The sequence below is a fragment of the Erpetoichthys calabaricus genome, chromosome 2 (assembly GCF_900747795.2).
Source record: "Erpetoichthys calabaricus chromosome 2, fErpCal1.3, whole genome shotgun sequence".
Lineage (NCBI taxonomy): Eukaryota > Metazoa > Chordata > Cladistia > Polypteriformes > Polypteridae > Erpetoichthys > Erpetoichthys calabaricus.
This window is the reverse complement of record NC_041395.2, coordinates 7,620,846-7,630,098: the sequence shown is the minus strand read 5'-3', so window position 1 is coordinate 7,630,098 and position 9,253 is coordinate 7,620,846. Positions and strand designations below refer to the sequence as shown.

The 9,253-nt window shown below is 43.0% G+C and overlaps 1 long non-coding RNA gene across 1 annotated transcript; it reads left to right on the top strand.

Annotated features, from left to right (window-relative positions):
• Window positions 1–7,507: 7,507 nt before the first annotated feature.
• Window positions 7,508–8,240, top strand: LOC127526816 (uncharacterized). The gene is made up of 2 exons (XR_007934254.1): window positions 7,508–7,644; window positions 8,021–8,240. It is a non-coding gene; the product is annotated as an uncharacterized LOC127526816 (long non-coding RNA).
• Window positions 8,241–9,253: the final 1,013 nt, after the last annotated feature.

Genomic DNA, 9,253 nt, shown 5'->3' with positions numbered 1-9,253 from the left:
GGGTTGGGAGCAAGATCCTGCCTCAAGTGGAGGAGTTCAAGTATCACAGGGTCTTATTCACGAGTGAGGGAAGAATGGAGCGTGAGATCGACAGGCGGATCGGTGCGGTGTCCACAGTGATGAGGGCTTTGCATCGGTCTGTCGTGGTGAAAAAGGAGCTGAGCCATAAGGCAAAGCCCTCAATTTACCAGTCGATCTATGTTCCTACCCTCACCTATGATCATGAGCTATGGGTAGTGACCGAAAGAACGAGATTGCGAATACAAGCGGCTGAAATGAGTTTCCTCCGCAGGGTGTCTGGGCTCTCCCTTAAAGATAGGGTGAGAAGATCAGAGTAGAGCTGCTGCTCCTCCACATTGAGAAGAGTCAGATGAGGTGGCTCGGGCATCTGATCAGGATGCCTCCTGGACGCCTCCCTGGTGAGGTGTTCCGGGCACGTCCTACCGGGAGGAGGCCCCGGGTAGACCCAGGACACGCTGGATGGACTATGTCTCCCGGTTGGCCTGGGAACGCCTCGGGATTCTCCCGGAAGAGCTAGAAGAAGTGGCCGGGGAGAGAGAAGTCTGGGCATCTCTGCTCAAGCTGCTGCCCCCGCGACCCGACCTCGGATAAGCGGGAGACAATGGATGGATGGATATATTCTTGATTAAAAGTATACTTGTTTTATTATATTTGTACCTTTTCTGAAAGTACTTATTTGATATTTGGACTTTAGTCCCCACACATTATACACTGCATGTCAAACTTTTGTCATTAGTACTCAAACATGGAAAAATTTTGTCTTTTAGGTATGTGTTCAACATTTCTTGCATTTCCTGTCATCCTACACTTACATGGATCTTTGTAGGCACGGAACACACGTGAAATGCAAGTGTTCCAAATAAGAATTTTTTTTTAGCCTATAATAATAATAATAATAATACATTTTATTTATATAGCGCCTTTCCCATGCTCAAGGCATTTACAGAATATAATAAAGAACGGCAGAATATACAGTATATAGCATTGTACAAACCAGATAAATAAATAAAGAAGATTAAGACAGTAAATTCTGAAAAAAAAAACAGACAACATAACTGATGGTCTAGCATACACACATACAGGTTACATTAGCATCTTGACAGAGAAGTAAACTGAGAGAAGGGTAATAAAGTCAAGTAGAGCTAAAAGCCTTCCTGAACAGATGAGTTTTGAGTTGTTTTTTAAAAGAATTCATGGAGTCAGCTGACCTGATTAATTTCGGTAGGTCATTCCAGAGTCTGGGCGCTATACAGCTCCAGGTACTTCCTTACTCCCTAATGAACAAGGCTTGAGCTGGGAGAGCTTTATGCCGCTTCTGTGGCGGTGGAAGGATGGCTGTTTGCTGCTTGTGCTGATCGACACATTTACAACACAAAAGATGCTGACGGAGAGGTGCGAACGGATTTATGGTGGGCTGGGTTTGCGAGATTTTTCATAATCTTTGTTATTTCTAGTGTTAAGTGACATTTGGCAAACTCCAAGCAGGAGTCAACCATGCCCGATAGAGAGCTGTTGAGATGATCGCAGAGGTCTAGCGATCAACTCTTGTGACTCATAATAACTTACTTGTTTTTCACTTCATATGCTGAATGTAAGAGACACTCATCTTGTCTGCCAGTCACATTCACCCTGTCATTTAGATTCTCATTGCAAATAAAATGATGTGTATGAATTACCCTTACAGATCACAGTGGCACACTAAAAACCTTTGCCTACATTCCACCCTTTGACACTGGGACTAGTCTATGATGCGCTTGTGCACAAAGCAGGAGGCAGTCAGATCCTCTCCCCCCACAATACAGACTGCTCATCAGGAACATTTATAGTGAAGTGGGGTGTTATGCTGATTTATTTCGTTTTTTACTTTCCTAATGTGTACAATGTAAACAAATGTTTGCTATAGTGAAAATAATAGCAACTACACTTAACAAACAGATTGGATGGACAGTTACTGTACATTTAACAAATTATAACCATTTGGTATAAAAACTCTCACCTGTGGTATGTGAAGATCAACAAGGTAAAACGAGGAAAATGCTTCTTTGGCTACCCGAATCTATGACAACAAGGACAAATGCAACCATCGAGAAACCACACGGCAGGATACCACAGTCAAGAAAATCTTCCCAGAAAAAGCTACACAGTCACAGAGAATATGCCAACTCGCCACGGTAAGCATATAAATTTGAACTTTCACTTCCCATCGCCGGGCAAGAGTGCTAACCACCGCGCCACCTGAAAGCATCTCTGTAATACACACGCACACACACATGAGTAACAGCTGATTTTTGTAAGAACTTGTCTCCCTTGCCTTTTATAATTATCAAAAGAACATTTTCCTTTAAACTTGATCAGGGTTTTTATTTTTATGTAGGATTATAAACAGTTTTGAAGTAAAGTGGAGATGTTTATATTTTTTTAAATGTTACACATACTTCAACCGCTAAACTGCCACATACTTGGGGGTTAATGCACCCCCCCCCCCCCGGATATCAAATACTTTTTTTTTGTTGCACTTTTTAAGGAAAGTCACAATTCACCAAGAAAAAGTGAAATTTTAATGGATCACATATTTTTTGTTCATACAAAGAGTATCACAATTACTGCAACACTGATCATTTTACACACTGCCAATGAACTGTAAAAAATATTAAAAACTTATACTAAAATAAGGAGCAGCTGATGCCATTGATGAAATTTAGCGAGTCAACTGCACTTGAACTGGCTGCACTTGAGCACACAGAGGCCAACGCTGACGCTGACAGGCTAGTCTAGTGCAATGGCTGAATCCCAGGGACAGTGAGGCTGCAGGGGACGCCAGTGGTCATGAGCTGGCTGATCGACGAATGTACGGCACTGACTGATCAGCTCCGGCGTGCTGGAAAATTGCATTGGGAAACAACTATAGCCAGTTCCAGTGGTTTAAGGGTTAACCAAAATTAACTCAGAGCTCTGGGAATGAATTTATATTAGATATTTCAAAATCCTTGTCAGCAAGTGCTCCTAAATAAAATAGAAAAGCAGTATTAACACTAGCATGTAAGTTAAGCAATACTTAAAGTACAACTTTCTTTTCGTTTCTTTATTTGTTGTTCTTTTCTCCATTCCCGTTAGGAATGGCCTACTAATAACTCTGATACGTGTTTCAGTCATGTGGGTTGTTACTTTCTTTTCTTTTTTCTTTTTCACGACGTTAAAGCTGCAGTGTCACAGAGCCTCAGCTGCGGTGGAAGGTGAAAGTGGCGCAGCCCGAGACGGTGTTTTTAAGGGGTGGACCGAGTCTGTGCTCACTGCTGCAATTTTAGTTAGCCTGGCTCCGGAGAGTGCTGCCTGCAAAGGCATTAAAGCTGTTTGTTTTAACTATAGGAGACTCGTCTTTCATGCATGGTTAGGATAAAGATGGAAACGTACTCACAAGTGAGGAGAGTGTGTTGAGCAGACGGAAAGAGGACTTTGAGGGGCTGATGAATAAAGAGAACGAGAGAGAGAAGAGGTTGGATGATGTGGAGATAGTGAATCAGGAAGTGCAACGGATTAGCAAGGAGGAAGTAAGGACAGTGATGAAGAGGATGAAGAATGGAAAAGCTGTTGGTCCAGATGACATACCTGTGGAAGCATGGAGGTGTTTAGGAGAAATGGCAGTGGAGATTTTAACCAGATTGTTTAATGGAATCTTGGAAAGTGAGAGGATGCCTGAGGAGTGGAGAAGAAGTGTACTGGTGCCGATATTTAAGATTAAGGGGGATGTGCAGGACTGTAGTAACTACAGGGGGATAAAACTGATGAGCCACAGCATGGAGTTATGGGAAAGAGTAGTGGAAGCTCAGTTAAGAAGTGAGGTGATGATTAGTGAGCAGCAGTGTGGTTTCATGCCAAGAAAGAGCACCACAGATGTGATGTTTGCTCTGAGGATGTTGATGGAGAAGTTTAGAGAAGGTCAGAAGGAGTTGCATTGTGTCTTTGTGGACCTGAGAAAGCACATGACAGGGTGACTGAGAGGAGCTGTGGTATTGTATGAGGAAGTCGGGAGTGGCAGAGAAGTACGTAAGAGTTGTACAGGATATGTACGAGGGAAGTGTGACAGTGGTGAGGTCTGTAGTAGGAGTGACGGAGGTGGGATTACATCAGGGATCAGCTCTGAGCCCTTTCTAATTTGCAATGGTGATGGACAGGCTGACAGATGACATTAGACAGGAGTCCCCATGGACTGTGATGTTTGCTGATGATATTGTAATCTGTAGTGAGACTAGGGAGCAGGTTGAGGAAACCCTGGAGAGGTGGAGATATGAGAGGAGAGGAATGAAGGTCAGTAGGACTACCAAGACAGAATACATGTATGTGAATGAGTGGGAGATCAGTGGAGTGGTGAGGATGAGGGGAGAAGAGTTGGCGAAGGTGGAGGAGTTTAAATACTTGGGATCAACAGTACAGAGTAATGGGGATTATGGAAGAGAGGTGAAAAAGAGAGTGCAGGCATAGTAGAATGGGTGGAGAAGAGTGTCAGGAGTGATTTGTGACAGACGGGTATCAGCAAGAGTGAAAGAGAAAGTCCACAAGACGGTAGTGAGACGAACTATGTTATATGGGCTGGAGTCGGTGGCACAGGAGACAGAGCTGGAGGTGGCAGAGTTAAATATGCTAAGATTTGCATTGAGTGTGACGAGGATGGATAGGATTAGAAATGAGAACATTGGGAGACAAAGTCAGAGAGGCGAGATTGCGTTGGTTTGGACATGTGTAGAGGAGAGATGCTGAGTATATTGAGAGAAGGATGCTAAGGATAGAGCTGCCAGGCAAGAGGAGAAGAGGAAAGCCTAAGCGAAGGTTTATGGATGTGGTGAGAGAGGACATGCAGGTGGTGGTGTGACAGAGCAAAATGACGAGGACAGAAAGATATGGAAGAAGATGATCTGCTGTGGCAACCCCTAACGGGAGCAGCCAAAAGAAGAAGATCTACAGCATGCCTTCTTGCACATTACAGTATCCGCATGCACCGACTCTTAATAGTATACTGTTTCTCGTAACGCATCATTTCTAATAGTTAATAGTGTAACCTCGTACGTGATGGAAGGACTGCACTGCCTGACTACAACTCCCAGCATTCCTTGCTAGTTCCCAAATGTGTTCCAATATTGAAGGTCATTGCCATCTAGCAACTGGGGGGAAGAAACACCCCCGAGAGACAGTCCTTTCCTGTCCTCTTCTTCTATCCCAACCAGGGAAGGTGTTACACATGTGCCCGGTCAGGATGCCTGTCAATTTACTTGTTGACTGGGATGTCCGTCCATCTTCTTGGCTCAGGTAACTAACATTTCTCTCTCTTGGTCAGGATTCCTGTCCATCCAGTTGTGGCCTCCATTCTGGGTAAGGAACCTTCCCCTCTCCTGGTAGGGATGCCTGTTCATCCCATGTGGCACTCACACAGTGTTCCCCAAAGCGGCACTTTTTTCTATTTATGCTTTTAACAAGCATCTGTTCATCCATAAGGTGTAAGGCAGCCAATTCTTTCTCACGTTTCTTTAGCTCCTACTATCCCTTACCATTACGGAGATCTCAGTCCAACTTTGTATAACTGTGTATTCAGATCTCTGCTATGAGGGATGTCGCTTAATTCATCACGTTTCTTCTCGTTTGTATTTTTTAAAAATAAATATGCACACAAACAGTATTTTTTCCTATTGCTTGCTACACATTCTAATGACATTTTAAACCCAGCTTTAAGCCCACCACCTTCAAACTGTGGGCAACCCAGCTCCCCAATTGTAGCTAGGATGTCGATTACCCAGCCTGGGGTGGCCAACTCGCCTAATGGCTGTCCTTTCCTTGCTGATATCTGAAGCACTGAAAATAATTCATCATGGTTAGTAATTGTGCTACAATCCTGCTCACAGCGCCAATTGTATCCAGCAGGGCATGAGCCGTAGGAAGAAGGTCGTTAGAGATTGCAGCCTTTATTATACCATTAATATACACAGAAATATAGAAAATAAAGTATTATATCGCTCCTTAGTGGTACTGCGGTGATTCTAAAAGGAAGAAAGAATGAGTTACACTAAAGGAAGATAGTAGTTTAGCTTTAGTTTAATATCAGCTTACCATTCACAATAAAATACTAAGCGCTTACTCTTGGCCAAAGCTTTGAGGCACTGGGGGTTTGCTGCAATTGGCACTTGTCCAGTCTTTGAGAGAGGGCATGGAAAAGCATTGTGTCCCTGGCACAGGAAGGAATGATGTCTTCCATCTGTCCATAGGTAAGCTCAAACAGTTGTGTGATTTTTATACCTTCTCTTTGAACATGCAGTCCTCCAAACATGGGTACAGTTAGTTTGCTGACAAGCATAATTAGAACAATCTGGACACGAACAGGCCATTCAGCCCAACAAAGCTCCACAGTTCTCTCCATTTATTTATTCCCAAAAAAAAATTGAGTCTTGAAAATCCCTAAAGTCTTACTGTCTAACACACTACTTGGTTTCTTATTCCAAGTATCTAACATTTGTTGTGTAATGAAAAACTTCCCAATGTTTGTGTGAAATTTACCCTTCACAAGTTTTTAACTGTGTCCCTGTTTCCTTGTTGAACTCATTTTAAAGTCACCGTCTCGTTCCACTGGACTAATTCATTCCATAATTTTAAACACTTCAGTCAGGTCACCTCTTAATCTTCTTTTCCTTAAACTGTAAAGGCTCAGCTCTTTTAATCTTTCCTGATACCTCATCCCATGTAGCCCTGAATCAGCCTAGTCACTCTCCTCTGGACCTTCTCTAGTGCTGCTATGTCCTTTTTGTAGCCTGGAGACCCAAACTGCACCCACGACTCCAGATGAGGTCTCACCAGTGTGTTATAAAGTTTGAGCAGAACCTCCTGTGACTTGTACTCCACACGTCAAGGCGCTATATAACCTGACATTCTGTTAGTCTTCTTAATGGCTTCTGATCACTGTCTGGAAGTCGATAGCTTAGAGTCCACTACGACTCCTAAATCCTTCTCATAAGGTGGACTCTCAATTTTCAGACCTCACATTTTTACTTCCTACATGTTAATACTTTACATTTACTGACATTAAATTTCATCCCCTCTAACCCCTGTAATCAGCAGTTTCGCTCTTCTCTGGACCTTCTCTTGTGCTGCTATGTCCTTTTTATAGCCTGGAGACCCAAACTGCACCCAGGACTCCAGATGAGGTCTCACCAGTGTGTTATAAAGCTTGAGCAGAACCTCCTGTGACTTGTACTCCACACGTCAAGGCGCTATATAACCTGACATTCTGTTAGTCTTCTTAATGGCTTCTGAACACTGTCTAGAAGTCAATATCTTAGATTCCACTATGACTTCTAAATTCTTCTCATAAGGTATACTCTCGATTTTCAGACCTCCCATTGTGTATTCAGACCTCACATTTTTACTTCCTACATGTTAATACTTTACATTTACTGACATTAAATTTCATCCCCTCTACCCCTGTAATCAGCAGTTTCGCTCTTCTCTGGACCTTCTCTAGTGCTGCTATGTCCTTTTTATAGCCTGGAGACCCAAACTGTACCCAGGACTCCAGATAAGGCCTCACCAGTGTGTTATAAAGACTGAGCAGAACCTCCTGTGACTTGTACTGCACACATCAAGGTGCTATATAACCTGACATTCTGTGAGCCTTCTTAATGGCTTCTGAACACCGTCGGGAAGTTGATAGCTTAGAGTCCACTATGACTCCTAAATCCTTCTCATAAGGTGGGCTCTCGATTTTCAGACCTCCCATTGTGTATTCACGTCTCACATTTTTACTTCCTACATGTTAATACTTTACATTTACTGACATTAAATTTCATCCCTTCTACCCCTGTAATCAGCCCAGTCGCTCTTCTCTGGACCTTCTCTAGTGCTGCTATGTCCTTTTTGTAGCCTGGAGACCAAAACTGCACCCAGGACTCCAGATGAGGCCTCACCAGTGTGTTATAAAGCTTGAGCAGAACCTCCTGTGACTTGTACTCCACACATCAAGGCGCTATATAACCTGACAGTCTGTTAGCCTTCTTAATGACTTCTGAACACTGTCTGGAAGTCGATATCTTAGAGTCCACTACGACTCCTAAATCCTTCTCATAAGGTGGACTCTCGATTTTCAGACCCCCATTGTGTATTCAGACCTCACATTTTTCCTTCCTATGTGTAATTCTTTACATTTACTGACATTAAATTTCATCTGCCACCAATCTGCCCAAGTCTGTCTGCTGCCCAAGTCCTTCTGTGATGATATAACAGATTCCAAATTATCTGCTAATCCACCTATCATGGTATCATCTGCAGAAATAAAACTTTTTGTTTGATTTATCTACACGTGCCATCCAGCGGTCTTTTTGTTTGAAGATATTTGTGTTTTTATTAAAATGGCTGGCACTTCGTCATTCCAGTCACCCACAGGATATCAAACATATTCTACTCTTCAATTAGCCCATTTCAGAGCCTTCATTATGCCATTAAAATGAATTCATTACACAGAAACAAAACTACTGAGAGGAGAGGAGAGGAGAGGAGCATCGCCAAACCCAAAGCAGGCTTTTCCACTGGGGTGTTCCATTTGCGCTCGCTGTTGACAGGACAGGCTTTATCTTCTGGCAGGCTTGAACTGGAAGAAGTGGGTCATGAAACACAGATAAAGAATTGTTTCCTTTTATAAATATTTGTTAAAAAGAGACGCTCTGTGGAAACATTTTTGTCTCATGACACAGTTATCCACGACTCCAGTTTCAGTCTTGTGGTGTACAGATTGAAAGGCACTGATGGAATTATCATCACCCATGTAATGTACTGGTGCCTACAGCAGAACATCACAGAAACAACCTCTGCTTACTCCTTTATCAACCAGAGGGGCTTTCACTGCATGAGTTTAGGAATCACAGGGGCTGAGACTGTCCCCCAAAACAGGGACCCCAATTCTATTCCCAACCTGGCCACTATGTGTAGTGTGACCACCTTCCTCTTTGGTAAGAAGGATTAAAGGAGCAGGGTTAGTAAGTCGTTCTGCAGATTACATGTTATACTAGCCCAGCGTTGCCCAGGTATATCTGCAGAATGGGTTAAGGAAAGAATGAAAAGCTTTATGTGTTTTTTAAAATGGTGTCATTGCTAGCTGTCCCATCTGTCAAACACACTCTCTATTACTGCTTCTGCTCTCGTGAGTCAAGAATTTCTTCTTTTGGTGTCCGAGTGGATTCCAGAATTGCGGTAATCCCTT